The 19,494-nt window shown below is 36.5% G+C and overlaps 1 protein-coding gene across 1 annotated transcript in view; it reads left to right on the top strand.

Annotated features, from left to right (window-relative positions):
• The window catches only part of MNAT1 (MNAT1 component of CDK activating kinase), a 236,227-nt gene that overhangs the window by 215,549 nt on the left and 1,184 nt on the right, over window positions 1–19,494 (top strand). The window lies entirely within an intron of this gene.

Genomic DNA, 19,494 nt, shown 5'->3' on the forward strand with positions numbered 1-19,494 from the left:
TTGGACAGTTAAGGCCTGTAGAGCTGTAGCCCCATAGAGGCCCTCGTAATCTTTTCTCTTTGCTTCCTTTTTTACCCTCTCATTCTCCAATCTATCTTTTCTACAAAGGTAAATTTCTAAAATTCAAGCCCAATCGCATTATTCACCTACTGACATTTTTCGTGAGCCCCCATTATCTGTTTTAAAAGATACTGAAGGGGCTGAGCATGGTGACTCATGCCTGTAATCTCAGTGCTTACCAAGGCCAAGGCGGGAGAATTTCTTGAGGCCAGGAGTTTGAGAACACCCTGGGCAACTAAGTGAGACCCTGTCTCTACAAAAAATTTAAAAATTAGCTGGGCATGGTGGTGCATGCCTGTAGTCCCAGCTATTCAGGAGACTGAGATGGGACAATCACTTGAGCCCAAGGAGTTCAAGGCTATGATTGTGGCAGTGCACGCCAGCCTGAGTGACAGAGCAAGACCCTGTCTCTAAACAAACAAAAAAAGATATTCAAGGCATACAGAACCCTCAGGATTTGACACTGAGAATACATCATATTCTCTCAGACTTCAAGTCATTGTAGAGTTTTTTCATTTCTAGAAAACCCTTTTTGCTTCTTTACCTACCTGGCAAATTATCATTTTCCTTTCATGTATCAACTTACTCATTATGTTTTCTGTACTCGCCTGACTTCTCCAGGTGACCATTTCTCTTATCATTAAAAATGGTTTATTTTTATGTTTTTCTTCCTATTAGACTTATATCTCCTAGAAAACAGGGACTGTTTGTCTTCTCATCTAGCACCTAACATAGTATTTGGTACATAGTAAGTGTTAATTGAATATATGAATATGTTAATTGAATAGTTGAATTCTTTCCAAGAAAATTAATTTTTTAGCATATCTAGGTATCAGCCATTTTATCTGTTAAAGAAACAGCAAGATAAGATGATTTCAAAATTTCCTTCCAGTTTTAGGATTCTGTGTTACTTCTCTTACTATAATCTCCTTACCCATGATTCTTCTCACTTATTTTACAAAGCATTTAAAATTTATTTTTAATAATCACATGTAGAATTAATTTTAAGTATATCTTTAAAGAAGGATGGACTTTTATCCTCTTGATATTTATTTTATATTTTTTGAAAATTATTTTTAGTTCCATAAAAAATTAGTTTTTGCAAATGAGTCCAATTAGGAACAAAATGTATCAAGAATAAACTTTGGATTTTTTCCTCTTCTTTACTTCCTATTGACTAATTGTAGCAGGTTCACTCCAAAGCATGTTCTTGGCGTAGGAAAACTGTGTGGCCTGTTTTGAACTTTAGGATGACAGGTGGAAATAATTTTTCTCTCAAAAGTAGAATTCAAGAAAACAGTAGGGCTTTTTTCTTTCTTTTAACCTTTTAAAGTGATGAAATAAGAAGTCTACATTTTTAACGATAAAGCATTTTTGTAATGTACTGAAGCAGGTTCTGTAAAATCTAACTTTTAAAACTTACGACTTTAGAAAAAAAGTCATATGTAACTCATTAGAATGTGTTTTTATTTAAAATATTATACCAACATGTGCATAGTTACAAGGCATTGCCAAAAAATGTAGTCTGGAAGCAAAACAGAATACTGAAAATAATGCTACAATTTTTAAAATAAGAGGAAAATATTTTCTTTACACATGAAATTTTTGGTCCAAATGATATTTAACCAACTAACTGGCTAATCTATTAAAGCATTCTATTTCAGAAAAGCTTCATTTTTGGTACCATTGATTGCATTAGCACGTTACTTCTGATAATGGGCATAGATTATTTTTTTTTCTAAAGTGATGTTTTTTCCAAAGTGATATTGTGGTTTTACTCTTGGAAGAAAGTACAAGTTTTCTGTGGGCCTAAGTATTAAAAATGTTTTTTAAAAACCTGAAGTTGTTATACATTAAACCAGAACTCTTGGAACTTTTTCAGATTTTGCTGCTATAGTCACTAGTCCTTTGACTTAGATATTTTATGAACCAATTTTTACTGGCTGGAAAATAGAATTTTCCATAATTAAGAGAAAACATCAGTTATTTTATCCAGTTGACTTTGTCTTTGCTTGTTATTGTTTGCTTTAGAGATTTATCTAAGTTGTTGACATGATTCAGATTCTAGTGTATGAAATAGAGCTTTTGAGGAGAAGTTGCTTTGAATGGAAAAATAAATACCTTAAAAAATATCTAGCTTTGAGTGTGTCTAGTCCTGTTTGAATTTTTTGTTTTTCCTTGCACTCATAGTTGTATTCTATTGTAGTATATATCTTTGAGTATAAAATTGGTTAACACACTGAGAGTTCAGTTTATGAGACGGGATAATTTTAAATCTCAAAGCAATTTTCAAATATACTCATTAAGAAAATACAAGTATTTATATTTTAAATAAAGTCATTTTCCACATATACCCTACCACCCTTTTATTATTATAGGCGTTTTCCAATTTCCAGGAAAACCTTGTCCACCCCAGTGACTGATAGATACTCAAGCTTGTTCAACCTGTGGCCCACAGGCCACATGCAGCCCAGGACAGCTTTGAATGCAGCCCAACACAAATTCATAAACTTTCTTAAAACACTGTGACTTTTTGTTTTGTTTTGTTTTTAGCTTATCAGCTATCGTTAGTGTTAGTGTATTTTATGTGTGGCCCAAGACAATTTTTCTTCCAATGTGGCCCAGGGAAGCCAAAAGATTGGACACCCCTGATGTATAGCTTACCTTTCATTCAAACCCCTTTCATCTTTCGACAGAGCTTCATAATTTGTGGTGATAATTGTTTTCATATCCCATTTTTATTTGCCAGCTATTATCATGGCTGCGCTTTAGAGCTATATCTTAACTAATCAGAACCTAGTTTAGTTTTAAAAATTCCGTATTTTCTGATTAGAAGTTAGGATGATTTTTTAAAATGATGGCAAATAAATATTTATGTTCCTATCAAGAAACTTATCTAGTGGGGAATGTATAACATTTTTAAGTAGCCATGGTACGTAGAAGAGAGGTAGCGATAAAGTGCTTTGCGAATTCAGAGGAGGAAAGAAGTAATTCTATCCGGACAATCCAGAAGAGGTGTAATCTAAAACAGTTGTTAAATATTTCAAACATAGAGAAGCAAAGAGAGTAATATAATAACATAATAATTGTGCTACCCAGAATTAAGAAATATTATTTGCAAACATCAAAAAAACTCTAAACTTAGTATCTTTCCTCCTTCTAAACAAAACAAAGACCTTAGAATGCTTAAACTCAGGCTTCCCCTCCCTTTTTTTTTTTTGCTGTTTTTGTTGCTACTTTGTTTTATTGTTATTGTTGTTTTTGGCTCATCTTTACTCCTTACATCCTGCTTTTCCCATTGGAGTTTAATTTGCTTCTTGCTGAAACATTTCCTTTAGTGGTTCTTTTTCATATTTTCCTTTTTTTGTGGGGGGAGGGCTCTACTGTATTTTGTGTTTTCCTCACATATGTCTTTCAGTTTACTATTTTCTGTCCTTCTGTGGATAATCTAATGCTTAACTTGTCCATTGAAACTTTTATTCCAAGATTCCTGTTTGATTCTTTCAAAAAAGAAAATGCCTATTCTTTTCATATTGTCCTTTCCTTGCCATATGGCAGCTATTCCTTTCGTGGTTTCTTTTGACAGTAAATATACTTCTTTTAGAATTTCTTTCAGTTTATTATCTATGATTCTGGATGTGTCAGTCCTGCCATTGGTCATGTCTTCTGACTCTTTTATAAGTGAGGTTCATTGAAATTTTTTTTTTCCATTTTACTGTGAATTTTTTTTTAGTGGGAGTTGTTTTCCTGCGGGTCTTGGATTGTGAAGGCATACTGTTATAGAGATTCATATTTGCTTCTGACAAATTCCTGTTGGCTTCACTGAGTCTGAACCAGTTGTTATTCTTAATTTTTTGAGGGTGGAGCAGGCTTGGGTAGTCTCATTCCTTATGTGTGATTCCTTTTCCACCCATGCCCCAGATGGGTTGCAAGCTTTCTTGTGACTATACCCAAGCTAGTAAGCAAAATTTTCCTAGGAGCTGTTTCATAGACAGAACAGTATTTTGTAGATCTAGGTTACACGCAGGGCCGCAAGCCCAGTTTCAGCTTCCTACCTCTAACAGGACTGAGACCTGTCTCCTTTAATAGAGGATAACAGAAAACCTCACAGTTGACTTTGGCTTAAGTTCAGGGTACATGGAGATGATTAATGAAAAATATGTTTGGAAAGGTGGGTTGGAATCAAGTACAGTAGGCCTTGAATGGTAGGCTAAGGAATTTGGACTTTATGCTACATATAGCAGGAATCCAATGAATGTCTTTTTGCGTGAGAGTCATGCAGAGCTTTGCTCTAAGAAGATTAATTTGGTAACCATGAATAGGTTGTAATGGAGAGAACATACTGTAAATAGGGAGATCAATTAAGAGACTATTCACATGAGTCTGTGAAAGAGGTAATAAAGACCTGAAATACGGTAACAATAGTGGCAATGAAGATGATGTGAAAGGTAAATAGATGTTTATAGAGAGATTATGATATAGGTTTCACACTGGTATTCAGGAGAAAGAGCATTCCAAGATGACGCCAGTGAGGATGCTGAAACTATTAAGGAAATTCAGACACAGACAGAGCGTTAGGTTTGTAAAGAAAGAAGAGTTCGATTATGAAAATATTATCTTTGTAGTGCCAGTGGGACACCCAGGTACAAAGGGCCACCCATGCAGATAAACATGTTGGACTATAATTAAGATAGAAGGACAGACCAAAAGAGATGTGGGGCTTAGTAGAACAGAAGCATTAACTGAAGCCATACATTTCAGAGACAGAATCAAGAATCAGGAAAGAGAGGAGGTAAACCAAGAAGAAAATTAGTAATTAGGAAATAGAAAAAGAGAATTGTGGGGAATGATATGTCAGAGTAGTAGGAGTGTGGCCCAGGGCATAGACTGATATTATGGAAATCAGAAACTGGAAGCATATCACAGCCAGGGGCTATCACTATTAGAGAGGTGGAGGAAAACGTTGAGGAGGATGAGGTCCAAGAAATGGCCATTTAATGGTAACCAGAGTCAAAATACAAGGATATGAGGAACAAGTGGAAGGAGAGGCAGTGAGAGTGGAAATAATATAGTAAATTCACTTTTGAAATAAAACTTATAAGGGCATACATAGTATTTGTGAAATATAGATCTGTATGTATATGTTTGAATCTATACAAATGTATTATATGTATGTATATATGTAAGTTTTTCCCCAGGTCTGTTAGTGTGTAGGTATTGGCACCCTTGGGTTACTCTATTACCCTGTGATAAAAGATTAGCAAGCAGGATTCTTCTTATGCTTTGAAATCTCCACTTGATCTTCATAATAGGGGTACAATAAAAGGGGAAAGATAGAAAGCAACAATATTATTGTTGGAATAGATGTGGGAATAGACCGGAAGGTCACAGGGTTGGGAAAGGAGAGGTACATACTATTAGCAGAGGGTAAAAGTGCTTTGGAAATTTGGGCTATGGAAGATCTATCTTTTGTGAAAGCATGCTTTGTATTGAAATTATCAAATAGAAGATAGAGGGTGGACAAGAACACTTACACATAATTGAATGTGCCAGATGCTTTACATAAATTTTCATGTTTCATCTTTCAAAACACTAATAAGGAGTACGTATGGTAGTTCTGTTTTTAATTTTTTGAGGAACTTCCGTACTGTTTTCCATGATGGCTTTACAATTTACATTCTCATTAACACTGTACTAGGGGTTCTCTGTTCTCCACACTCTTGCGAACCGTTGTTATGTATTGCCTTTTTCATAGTAGCCATCCTAACAGGTGTGAGGTGATACCTCATTGTGATTTTAATTTGTGTTGCCTGGTGATTAGTGGTGTTAAAGTTTTTTCACATACCTTCTGGCCATTTGTATGTCTTCCTTTGAGAAATGTCTATTCCAGTCATTTGCCCATTTTTTAATCAGGTTATTTGTTTTCTTGCTATTGAGTTGTTTGTGTTCCTTATATATTTTGTATATTAGCCCCTTTCTAGGTTCTCTGTTCTGTTCCATTGGCGTATACTGTTTTTATGCCAGTAACATGCTGTTTTGATTACTTTAGCATTGTAGTATACTTTGAGATCAGGTGATGTTTACCTGCCTCTTTGTTCATTTCCTTAAGCTTTATTTGCCTATTCAAGGTCTTTTGTTGTTCCACATGAATTTTAGGATTCTTTTCTCTATTTCTGTGAAAAATGTCATAAGAATTTTGATAGAAAAATGTGATTAGAATTCAGTGATAGAATCATTGAATCTGTTGATCACTTTGGATTTTATGGACATTTTATCAGTGTTAATTCTTCCATTCCATGAATAAGGAATATTTTTTCATTTACTTTTGTCTCCAATGTCTTTCATCAGTGTTTTATAGTTTTCAGTGTATAGATCTTTCACCTCCTTGGTTAAATTTGTTTTTAAGTTGTTAGGGTTTTTTGTTTTGTTTTTGTTTTTGTTTGTTTTGGTAGCTATTGTAAATGGGATTGTTTTCTTGATTTCTTCTTCAGACAGCTCCTTGTTAGTGTATGGAGGTGCTACTAATTTCTGTATGCTGATTTTGCAAGCTGAAGCTTTACTGAATCAATTAGTTTCAACAGTTTTTTGGTGGAGTTGTTAGGGTTTTCTATAAATAAGATCATGTTATCTGCAAACAGAGACAATGTAACTTTTCCTATTTCTTCTTTTGCCTAATTGCTCTGGCTGTAACTTCCAGTATTATGTTGAACAGAAATGGCAAGAGTGGGCATTCTTGGCTTATTCCTAATCTTAAAGGAAAAGCTTTCAACTTTTAACAGTTTAGTGTGATGTTAGCTATCGTGTTTTATATATATATGGCCTTTATTGTGTTGAGGTACATTCCTTCTATATGTAATTTGTTGATAGTTTTTATCATGAAAGGATGTTGAATTTTGTTAAATGCTTTTTTTATGTTTATTGAGATGATCATATGGTTTTTGTACATTATGTTAATGTGGTGTATCATTTTCATAGATTTCCATATGTTGCATCCCTGTGGCAAATCCTACTTGATCGTAGTGTATTGATTCTTTTAATATGCTGTTGATTTTGGTTTGCTAATATTTTGTTGAAGATTTTTACCTCTGTGTTCATTATAGATATTAGACCTTAATACTTCTTTTCTTTAATGTCCTTCTTTGGCTTTTGTATTAGGGTAATGCAGGCCTCATAAAATAAGCTTGGAAGTATTCTCTCCTTTTCAGTTTTTAGAAGAATTTGAAGAAGGATTGGTATTAATTCTTTTTTGAATGTTTAGGAGAATTCAGCAATGAAGCCATCAGGTTCTAAGCTTTTCTTTAATGAGATTAAAAAAAAAAAAATTATAGATTCAGGCCAGGTGCGGTGACTCACACCTGTAATCCCAGCACTTTGGGAGGCCGAGGCAGGTGGGTCACCTGAGGTCAGGAGTTGAAGACCAGCCTGGCCAACATGGTGAAACCCCATCTCTACTAAAAATACAAAAATTAGCTGGGCGTGGTGGTGGGTGCCTGTAATCCCAGCTACTCGGGAGACTGAGGCAAGATAATTGCTTGAACCCAGGAGGCGGAGGTTGCAGTGAGCCAACATCGCACCATTGCACTCCAGCCTGGGCAACAAGAGCGAAACTCTGTCTCTAAATAAATGAATAAATAAAAGATTCAATCTCCTTACTATTGGTTTGTTTACAATTTTTATTGCTTTATAATTCAGTCTTGGTAGGTTGTCTGTGTCTAGGAATTTATCCATTTCTTCTGAGTTCTCCAATTTATTGGTGTATAATTGTTTAGTGATTTTTTTCATACCTGTGTGGCCTCAATTGTAATATCTCCTCTTTCATTTCTAATTTTATGTATTTGAGTCTTCTTTCTTTTTTCTTAGTTAATCTAGCTAAAGGTTTGTGAATTTTATGTTTTGAAAAAAACCAACTTTTAGTTTCATTGATTTTTTTCTTTGTATTGTATGTCGAATCTCTATTTTATTTCTACTCTGATCTTTATTTCCATCCTTACTATAACTTTGGGCTTCCTTACACTAACTAGTTCTTTAAAGTGTAATATCAGGTTATTTGAGATTTTTTTCTTTTTAAATATTGTCTTTTATTAGTATAAATTTCTCAGGACTGCTTTGGCTACATACCATAAATTTTGGTGTGTTATGTTTACTTTTTCATTATTCTTAAGATATTTTTCTTGAGAATCAAAACTTCCCTTTTGATTTCTTCTTGAACCATTGATTGCTCATGAGTGTGTTGTTTAATTTCCACGTTTGTGAATTTTCTAGTTTTTCTTCTGTTACTGATTTCTAGTTTCATATCATTGTGGTTATAAAAATTACTCAATATGATTTCAGTCTTACTAAATGTGTTAAGATTTGGTTTCTGGGCTAACGTATGATTTATTTTGTAAAATATTCTTTGCACTCAAGAAGAATGTATATTCTGCTGCTGTTGGCTGGAATTTTCTGAATACGTCTGTTAGGTTTATTTTGTCTGAAGTGTAGTTCCAGCTTAGTGTTCCTTTACTGATATTCTTTCTGGATAATCTATCCATTGTTCGAAGTGAAATGTTGAATTCCCAACTATTATTGTATTGCTGTCTATTTCTCCCTTTAGATCTGTTAATATTTGCTTTATATATTTAGGTGCTCTGACTTCGGTTCATATATATTTACATTTGTTATAACCTCTTGATTAATTGATCCTTTTATCATTATCTAGTGACCTTCTTTGTTTCATGTGTTGGTTTGACTTAACATCTGTTTTGTCTGATGTAAGTTTAGCTGTCCCTGTTCTTTTTGGTTTCCATTTACATGGAGTATCTTCACTTTCATTCTGTGTGTGTCCTTAAATGTGAAGTGAGTCTCTTTTAGGCAGCATATAATTGGGTCTTTTTTTTTTATCCATTCAACCACTCTATGTCTTTGATTGGCAAATTTAGTCTATTTACATTTAAAGTAATGATTGATAGGTAAAGATTTACTTTTGCTATTTTGTTAATGGTGTTGTAGTTATTTGGTTGTTTTGGAGACCTTTTGTCCCTTTCCTCTTTTCTTGCTTTCTTGGTGATTTGATGATTTTCTGTAGTGGCATGTTTCTATTCCTTTCTCTTCATCTTTTGTGTATCTACTGTAGGTTTTTGCATTTTTGTTACCATGAGGGTTACATAAAACATCTTACAGTTATGCTAGTCATACAAAAACATACAAAAACTTACTTTTATTCTCTGTATTAGTCTGTCCTCATGCTGCTAATAAAGATATACCTGAGACTGGGTAATTTACAAAGGAAAGAGGTTTAATTGACTCTCAGTTCCACATGGTTGGGGAGGCCTTACAATCATAGCTGAAGGCGAATGAGGAGCAAACACATCTTACATGGCAGAAGGCAAGAAAGCATGTGGCAGGGGAACTCCCCTTTATAAAACCAACAGATCTCATGAGACTTACTATCATGAGAACAGCATGGGAAAGATCTGCTCCCATGATTCATTTACCTCCTACTAGGTCCCTCCCATGACAGGTGGGAATTATGGGAGCTACAATTCAAGATGAAAATTTAGGTGGGGAAACAGCCAAACCATATCATTCTTCTCTTATATTTTATGTTTTCTGTGTCAGTGTGTATGTTTTTACATTATATATCCATTAACAAATTTTTGTAGCTCTAGTTCTTTTCTGGAAATGCTTTTGTCTTTCAACATTTATATTAGAGTTATAAGTAATTTACACACTACCAGTACAGTGTTAGAGTATTCTGAATTTGACTATATATTTACCTTTGTCAGCGAGTTTTATACTTTGATGTCCTTTTTTTTTTTGAGATGGAGTTTCACTCTTGTTGCCCAGGGTAGAGTGCAATGGTGCGATCTTGGCTCACTGCAACCTCCACCTCCCAGGTTCAAGTGATCTCCTGCCCCAGCCTCCCGAGTAGCTGGGATTACAGGCATGCACCACCACACCCAGCTAATTTTGTATTTTTACTAGAGACAAGGTTTATCCATGTTGGTCAGGCTGGTCTCGAACTCCCGACCTCAGGTGATCTGCCTGCCTCACCCTCCCAAAGTGCTGGGATTACAGGCGTGAGCCACCGCGCCCACTCTATACTTTCATGTTTCTAAGTAGTGGCCTTTTGTTTAAGTCTGAAGAACTCCCTTTTGCATTTCTTGTAACACAAGTCTAATAGTGATGAACTCCCTCAGTTTTGTTTGTCTGGAAAAGTCTTTGTCCCTCATTGGTGAAGGATAGCTTTGCTGCATAAAGTATTTTCGGTTGGCATTTTTTTTTTTTTTTTTTTTTTTTTTTTGCTTTCACAAACTCTTCCCACTTACTCCTGGTCTGCAAGATTTTTGCTGAGAAATTCACCAGTGGTCTTATTTAGGTTCCCTTGTACGTGATATGCTGCTTCTCTCTTGCTGCTTTAAAAATTCTCTGTCTTTGATTTTTGAAAATTTGATTATAACGTGTCTTGGTGAAGTCTTCTCTAGGTTAAATCTGATTTTACATCTTTATGTTTCATGTACCTTGATGTTTATATCTTTCCCCATATTTAGAAAGTTTTCTGACAGTATTTATTTTTCTTTCTCTTTCCTTCTTTCTTTTCTTTCTTCTCTCTTTTGAGACAAGGTCTTTTTTTTTTTTGAGATGGAGTCTCGCTCTGTTGCCCAGGCTGGAGTGCAGTGGCACGATCTCGGCTCACTGCAAGCTCTGCCTCCTGGGTTCACACCATTCTCCTGCCTCAGCCTCCTGAGTAGCTGGGACTACAGGTGCCCACCACCACGCCTGGCTAATTTCTTTTTGTATTTTTGGTAGAGACAGGGTTTCACCATGTTAGCCAGGATGGTCTCGATCTCCTGACCTCATGATCCACCCACCTCGGCCTCTCAAAGTGCTGGGATTACAGGCATGAGCCACTGCGCCTGGGAGACAAGGTCTTACTCTGTTACTTAGGCTGTACTGCAGTGGCATAATTATGACTCACTGAAGCCTTAACCTCCCAGGCTCAAGTGACCCTCCTGCCTCAGTCTCCCAAGTAGTTAGGACTACAGGCACACATCACCACTTAGGCACCTGGAGATTGGGAAGGCAGAAAACTGTGGGATGCCCAGTGGCCAAACCTGCAGAGAGTCTGTTGTAGCTATGCTGACTGCTAAATTCCTCAGCAGCCAGCAAAAGCCTGTTAGGGTCTTCTGCAGAGCAAGCTGCTGTGGTCCACCTCAGTGAACACCATGGTATCCTCCAGGGTGAAATCTCTTGTGGTAGCCACAAGGGCTGTTGAGGTCCTCAGCAGAGAAGGCTGCTGGAATCCTGTGCAGAGCAGGCCACTAAGGGATAGTAATGATTTCTGCTTATATGGCTGATACTGATAGCCCCCATCCTTCTTTGTTTCCACCCATGCCAGTCTCTTCAGCAATCTGGGTGGGGTATAACTAATGCTGCTGGCTGATTTCTCAGGCAGTACCCTGAAAGTCTGGGGAAGCTGCTCTTTCATCGTGCTCTCCATTGCCATGCCAGGGATACTTACAAACTTGGGAGTTCCTTTTCTGTGCTGATCAGTGCTAGCCTTGGGAATGGGATGACAAAGGCAGAATGAACTGTTTCTTTCTTTTGTGTGGTTAGGGAATTTTTGTGTCATTACTTATGGGAGTTTCTTTCCAGTGTATTGCTGTAGTTTCTCAAGTAGATACCTGAGCTCTTCCAGTTATTCCCATTCATGGATAGCTGTCCAATTATTGTTCTTTGTGAAGAAAACGAAGGCTGGGTTTTCCTACTTAGCCATCTTTCTGACATCATTCCTTGCTTTTCTTTATAGCTTTGTCATATTTACATATTCCATGTTTAGCTTTGTATTTTTAGAATTTAATATAAATGGAACCATGCTCTCCATATTCTTCTGTAACTTGGTTTTTATGGGGTTTTTTTTTGCTAAGCATTGTTTGTGAGAGTCAGTCATATTGATGCATGTACATAGCTGTAACTTATTTATTTTCACTTCTGATAGTATTCCATTGTATCAATAACAAGTTTATCCATTCTCTTGTCAATGGACATTTGGTTGTTTCTGTTCTTTTGCTATAAGAAACACGACTGCTGTAAATACTATGCATATGCCCTTTGGAGTCCTTAGGTAGGGGAATCAAATAGGTTACCTTGTCTCTGTTATTATTATTTTCCTCCTTTCCAGGTGGCTTACACCTCCCTTGTGTCTACATTTTTTGCAAGTCTAGAAAGGAGGGGAAGAGAGTTTATGAGGTATTGGGGATAGCAGGGGATAGCTGCGTTTACTACCCTTTACTTCAAAATAGCTTCTTTTGTCAGACCATTACACATTGTAGTTCTCTAAGCCTCTGCCTTAGGCCCTCCTCTTTTCTCATTCTATCCCTTCTTCTTAAATATTAACATTTATTTTTATGGTTTCAAATACCATCTAAATTCTGGTAACTCCAATTGGTATCTTCATTCCATAACTCTCTTCTTTTCACTTGGCCCATATATCCAGCTACCATTTCTCATCACCATGCATGTCTCTACTATAATCACTTCAGACTCAAATCCAAAACTGAAGTTGGGATCTTTCCCTTCTTTCTTCTCCCACCCTTATTTGCTTCTCCAGTTTTCTATTTCTCTGTGAGGGCATCTTCCCTGATCTATGTGACTATGTGACTAGGTACCTGGAAGTTTACCTTGACACTGCTTTCTCCTTCCCACCCTCATATTCCCACCCCCATATCCACCCACTCACTCACTGAAATATTTCTAAACCAGTAGTTTTCATTATTTTCACTGCCACCACCCTAATTCAAATCACCATTGCATCAAGCCTGGACTAGAGAAACATTCTCCTAAGGAATCTCTCTGTATCTACTCTTGCTTTTCTCTAATCCATTGGGCAGCCAAAGTGGACCATTTACATTATCAGGTTTCTTTTTTACTTTCTTTTTTTTTGAGACGGAGTGTTGCTCTTGTTGCCCAGGCTGGAGTGCAATGGTGCGATCTCAGCTCACCGCAACCTCTACCTCCCGGGTTCAAGTGATTCTCCTGCCTCAGCCTCCCGAGTAGCTGGGATTACAGGCATGCGCCTCTGTGCCCAGCTAATTTTGTATTTTTAGTAGAGATGGGGTTTCTCCATGTTGGTCAGGCTGGTCTCGAACTCCCGACCTCAGGTGATCCGCCCACCTTGGCCTCCCAAAGTGCTGGGATTACAGGCATGAGCCACCACGCCCAGCCATCAGCTTTCTAGTAATAACATTTCAGTGGCTTCCCAGTGCTCTTGAATAAAATTCACAGTTTTTAAACATTTTCTATAAGGCCATCTTTTGTGTACTTTCTGCCTACATCTCTAGCCTCATCCTGAGCTGAAACCACCTGTCCCCTATATTCTCAATATGTACTGTGTCTCCTTACTACTTCATATATGTTCTTTCCTCTCTCTGGATCACCGTTATACTCCGCTTGCCTTCCTAGCTAATTTTATCTCTTTGGATCTAAGCTTAACTGTCTTTTTTTAGGGAAACCTGTTCTGATCTTATTCATGTTGGCTTCCCTTTTTATCCACACTCATCAAGCCCTACTTTCTCATTTGTAATATTCATTATTTAATATGTTTCTTTTCTGCTGGTTTATGAGGTCAATGAGATCATGAAGTCTTTGTTCTCTGTTTTTTTATCAGGGCTACTTCAATACCTGGCAAATAGTAATTTTTTTTTTGAGAATGAATGAGCTGCGTGTATCTAAATTTCTGCATTTTTGTCCCCTCACTCTTGGAAATAAATTACTCATCCTGCGTTTATAAAGATATGATGAAAATTCTGGCACATATCTGTTACTAACATGGAATTTCTAGTAAAAAAATACGTTAGACAAACCAGAATCAGGCACTAGGTTTTTAAAGGAATATTACCAAAGAAATTCAGAAGCTAGTACATTTATTTTTATAATATCTACTGAATTTCCAAGAAGTGACACTTGTTCCTCACTGGGATACACAAAATCTAGGCTCATATTACTTGCTATTTTTAGATTTTTTAATGAAACTTTGCCTTACTCTATCTCTTCCCGTCATTATTCTGAATAAATTAATAGAAATGAGTATCATAATGTTTTAAGAATCAATAAATAAAAACATTATGCCATTTTTCTGTGTAATCTCATCTAAGCATATAATGGCAATACTGAAATTAGGCAAACATTGTATTAATCTCTTGTGAAAATAAACATCTGACTTGGAAGAATATACTTAAAATTTATCAAATATCATTTGGCCTATTAGCTACTGTTTATTATCTGTTTTTCATGGCTCTGTGTATCTCATAGCGCATGTTCCTGAGATGTTCCTGTGTTTAAATGTATGTATTATATAGACAGAATCTATCCTTAGAGGTTTATCCTTTGAGATAATCAGCACTACCAACAACATCGTTCATAGAATATATTATACTTAAGTAGCTATATCTTCTGTGTGTTCTATAGTTCACACTTAAATCAAGGAAATAATCCTTTCATTATGTAATTATATTAACTGTCAGTAATAACTGTTCTATCCAAAATACCTGGTGTGCTCTTTGATAGCAATAAATTACACAGTTATAGTATAAGTGGACTTATACTGCAGTTATAAGGCAGAAAGTCTTCTCCGAGCAATCTATATTCAGTTATTAAATATGAGTAATAATAAATCATTGTGTTCATTTGGAAACCATGTGTTTTTTAATTTCCAAATTAAAAGTTTTGGTGTTTGGATGGTCTAAATGTCTGGCATAATTATTCACCCTCTTTCCAAGTGTGTTGGTGTAAATCTGAATTCAGTTCTATTATTAGTCTATTCAAATTGTATTCTCACTTACTGGCTAGATGGTAAAGTGTAAGAGTAACATATGACTGCCTGTGGAAGTTTGTTACATTTTTGTTTGGACTTCATGAAGCCATATGTTTTTTGTTTTTGTTTTTTTTAAGATGGAGTCTCGCTCTGTCGCCCAGGCTGGAGTGCAGTGGCGTGATCTTGGCTCACTGCAACCTCCACCTCCCGGGTTCAAGCGATTCTCCTGCCTCAGCCTCCTGAGTAGCTGGGATTACAGGTGCGTGCCACCATGCCCGGCTAATTTTTGTATTTTAGTAGATTCAGGGTTTCACCATGTTTGTCAGGCTGGTCTGGAACTCCTGACCTCGTGATCTGCCCACGTCGCCCTCCCAAAGTGCTGGGATTACAGGCGTGAGCCACCACACTCAGCCGGCCATGTATTTTTATAACCAAGCTGCCCTCAGAATTATGAATAGTATTTCTGACATGTAGTGTCTTTTCTCATTTATCTTAGAATATATGGTTACCACTCTATAAACAGTTTGTCTATTATTCTGGTACTGTGCTTAGTTTAAGACACCTAACCATTAACTAGTTTTCAGAATGTTTTTGCTTTTTAGTGATAGTTGTGTGAGTGCACTATTGCTCTGATTGTTTTTAAATCTCACTGAGGTAGGCTTCAGGTTGTTAATGTAAATCTTTATAGCTTTGGCTGAACTTCCTACAAGAGCTGTGGGTTTTGATAGCTGAGATCAGCTGGCTGATCTCTCTTAATGGCAGTTAGATTTGAATTTTGTGGGCTAGGACACAGATCTGTTTGGAAATGGTCTGTTTAATGCATGATGGCTTTAAATGAAGACTTTAAAAAAACAGGCCACCTTGTAAAAAGAAAGTCTTAGTCTCTAGAGTTCACTACCTTTCTTAGTTTGAACCAGTCCAAGTTTTTAACTCTCCATAGGGCCCGGTAATTTGAGGTGGAGGAAACTAATATGAACCTTACATTTCATTTCAATATAAATTCCAAGCCAGTGTGCTTTAAGGATTGTCACAAACATATTATGACTGGACAGGAGGAGTGCTTGCCTCTTGGTCTTGAGTGACAAGCCCTGCCCTCTGCCCCTAGCTGAGAACTCAAAGCATTGTTAAGTAGCACTAAAATGAGCTGAGTCCAAGACTTCAGCCAGATGGTCAGTATAGTGCTTTTAAAGAAAGGGAAATAGGAAAAGAGTAATCTCAGAAGCACTCCTATGTTAAAGAACTAAGAAAATGAAGTCTTTCTGAAGCTAAGTGTAAATTATCCCACTTTCTTTGGGAGCAAAAGCTGCAAAATATAACACAAGAAAATGGCAGTGTAGGAAATCAAAGTTCAGGAACAAACCTTCAAGTGTGGTTTTCTAATGCTTAATCGTATCTTACGCCCTTCTCAGGATCCATTGCTCCTTTTCCCTCCCTCTTCTCCAAGGTCTGTTTGAAAGGGATTTTGATGGGATAGGAAGGCAGCTTTAGACAGAGCATAAATTACGGCATAAGATGTCCTTTGTACAAGAATTATCGTAGACATGCTTTCAAAAACATACTTTTTTTGACCTTATTAAGAAAATAATCAAAGGTATGACTTTTTAAGTCTTTGAGTTTAGTCTGCTTTCAGTAAAAATAAGGTATAGGTACCAAAATAAGCAAACCTCGTTTTTACTTTCCTGGATTCTGCTTATAAGATTTACACATATTTAAAATAAACCCATGAAAAACAGGAATAGTGTCATGGGATTGGCTGAATAGTCAGAGCAATTACCTCCAGGCTCCCAAACCCAACAGAGCTTGACTTTTGGAAATAAATTTGGCTAAGACTTCTTCCTCATTCTGTTTTATAAAGGTATACATGAAATGATACTGACTTCTGCCAGAAACCCCAGGAATCCTGTTCAGTGATGTACTTGTAATGGTCATGAAAGAATAAAAACACAGATGTGGATTCGGGTAGAAAAGTACAGAAAACACTAAATTTTCATTGTGCTGTTTCAATGTGGCAGATTCTTTAAAATACTTTGACATACTACAATAATTAAAGGGCTTAAGAACATTGAGTTAAGATACTTAAAAAATAAAAGCCCACAATTGAATAACAAAAATGAACTTTGTTTTATTTTTTATTGGCATTAATGTAGGTTGCCATGGTGAAAATAGTTTGAAATACTTCACAGTAACAGTTTTGTGCAGCCCTAGAGATCAAAAACAGCAAAGTAAATAAGCAGGACTCTTAACGACTCATACTCACAGACATGTTTAATGTAAATGATTGCTAGAAGGGAAGGGCATTTTCTTCAGTGCTATGCAAAGAAATTTTAATTGACTTGGTTTTGGCAGTGAGAATTGTACAACTTAGCATTAATAAGTCAAATTTAAAAATATTTGCTCATTACTCTGGATTATGACTATGTTCAAGAAATACTATTTTCAAACACTAATCATTTAGATAAACTTTTTTTTTACACATTTATGGCATCAATGAGTATGACTGTTTATAACATTTTACCTATAAAGCTGAACTGTTTTATATACTCTTTATGGAAACATGGCCATAAATTAAAAGATGCAACTGTTTTGAATATTTTACTGGTGGTCCTCTGTTTTCCTGCCAGCAGTGCAGCTGTTTCAGGTTTCTCAGGATAACATATAAAAAGCTGTACGCACACTGCAAGTTTATGCTCAAATTGCCAAGCCAGATATGGTATGACTCAACTTTCCCAGAAGCAAGCTGTACCAAAATGTGATGAATCAAAACAGTTAGTTGCACAGTGGTTTGTATTACAGCTATGAAAACCAATTCTCACTTATGATGGTTGGCTTTTCAAGGTTGACAAACATTCTACTGTGGTGCTTGAATTTTACCATAAGTGAACATCTATTGAAGCTAAGACTATGCTTTTCTTTTGAGGATCTGAGAAAAGGAAAGGGTGATACATCATCATCTGGTGTGTGGATAAAAATTACCTGGAAACTTGTATCAGGAATGGAACATTTCATTTCCAAGTTACCTATAAAAATATTACTCACTTATTATTTGTATGATAGTTATTGAATTCCCTGTGAAGCCAGGTTAATTTTTAGACCTTTCTGAGGTAACTTAACATTTACTTCATTTCTCATGCATCAGAATCTTAACAGTTGATATTTTATTGTGTCTTGGAAAGTAATAAGCAGATATGGCCATGGGGTAGGTGTGGTGAATCCCTATTTCAATCCTGTGCGACCTAAGGTTCTATCAAGAGTTTAACAACGACTATTTTTTCTTTTTTTTTTTTTTTAAACAGGGTCTCACTCTGTTGCCCAGGCTGGAGTGCAGTGGTGTGATCTCCGCTCACTGCAACCTCTGCCTCATGGACTGAAGCGATTCTCCTGCCTCCTGAGTAGCTGAATTACAGGCACTTGCCACCATGCCTGGCTACTTTTTCTATTTTTAGTAGAGACGGGGTTTCACCATGTTGGCCAGGCTGGTCTCAAACTCCTGTCCTTAGGTGATCCACCTGCCTCGGCTTCCCAGAGTGCTGGGCTCACAGGTGTGCACCACCACACCCAGACAACAATGACTAATTAATAACAGTAGTCTCTAAAGTGGGATGTGTTCCAGGAGGATATGTAAGATACAGTATATGGAGAAAATATTAAAACATTCATTCATTAATTTATTTAGAGACGGAGTCTCGCTCTATCACCCAGGCTGGAGTGCAGTGGCGAAATCTCGGCTCACTGCAACCTCCACCTCCTGGGTTCAAGTGATTCTCCTGCCTCAGCCTCCTGGGTAGCTGGGATTACAGGCATGTGCCACCACGCCCGGCCAAGTTTTTGTATTTTTAGTAGAGATGGGGTTTTGCCATATTGGCCAGGCTGGTCTTGAACGTCTGACTTCAGATGATCTGCCTGCCTTGGCCTCCCAAAGTGCTGGGTTACAGGTGTGAGCCACCGCACCCAGCCAGAACTTTTATTTAAATATTTTTATTTCATCCTTTTTCTATTTATATTTTTATACTACACTTACTATATTAGTATCTTATGTATATAATTATATATAGTAACATATAGTACATTAGTATTCTACATAAAACCTCTGAGATATGTTTTATGGCTATAAAATACTATCAAAAATGTTTTTGTTTTTGTTTAATAAATATTCATTCTTTTCTTCCTTCCGCTTTCCCCTTTCGCCCTTGGCAGAGAAGCAAAGAATTGAGTTAAAACCTTGATTTGTGGCAATGGGAATAAATTATAGCTAATTCCAGGAACTTAGCTGCATCCTACCTTGACCCATTTTTTCTATTGGACTCTTATATTGCTCTATATGTTTTAGCTACACAGGTTTATTAAACATGGATACAAATGAAAAACAGACTTGTTGTTATGTTAGAAGTTGTAAGTTGCTCATGCATTAAGATTTTGACGCACAGGAAGTTTGAATGAATGAGTGAAAAAGGTTCCAAGTTATTAAAATGTTCTGGTACCTGATTTATTCATTTGCCACACCAGTAATTCTAAGGTGGGTGAAGCTCCTTTACTTCCTGAAGAAACAAGTTAGTTTCTTAAACTAAGCATTAAAACAAAGCTGGAATTATTTGTTTCCAGAAGTGTTAGTAGTCATGCTAAGTTGCCCCTCTTTGGCTAGATTG

This window comes from Pongo pygmaeus, chromosome 15, assembly GCF_028885625.2.
Source record: "Pongo pygmaeus isolate AG05252 chromosome 15, NHGRI_mPonPyg2-v2.0_pri, whole genome shotgun sequence".
Lineage (NCBI taxonomy): Eukaryota > Metazoa > Chordata > Mammalia > Primates > Hominidae > Pongo > Pongo pygmaeus.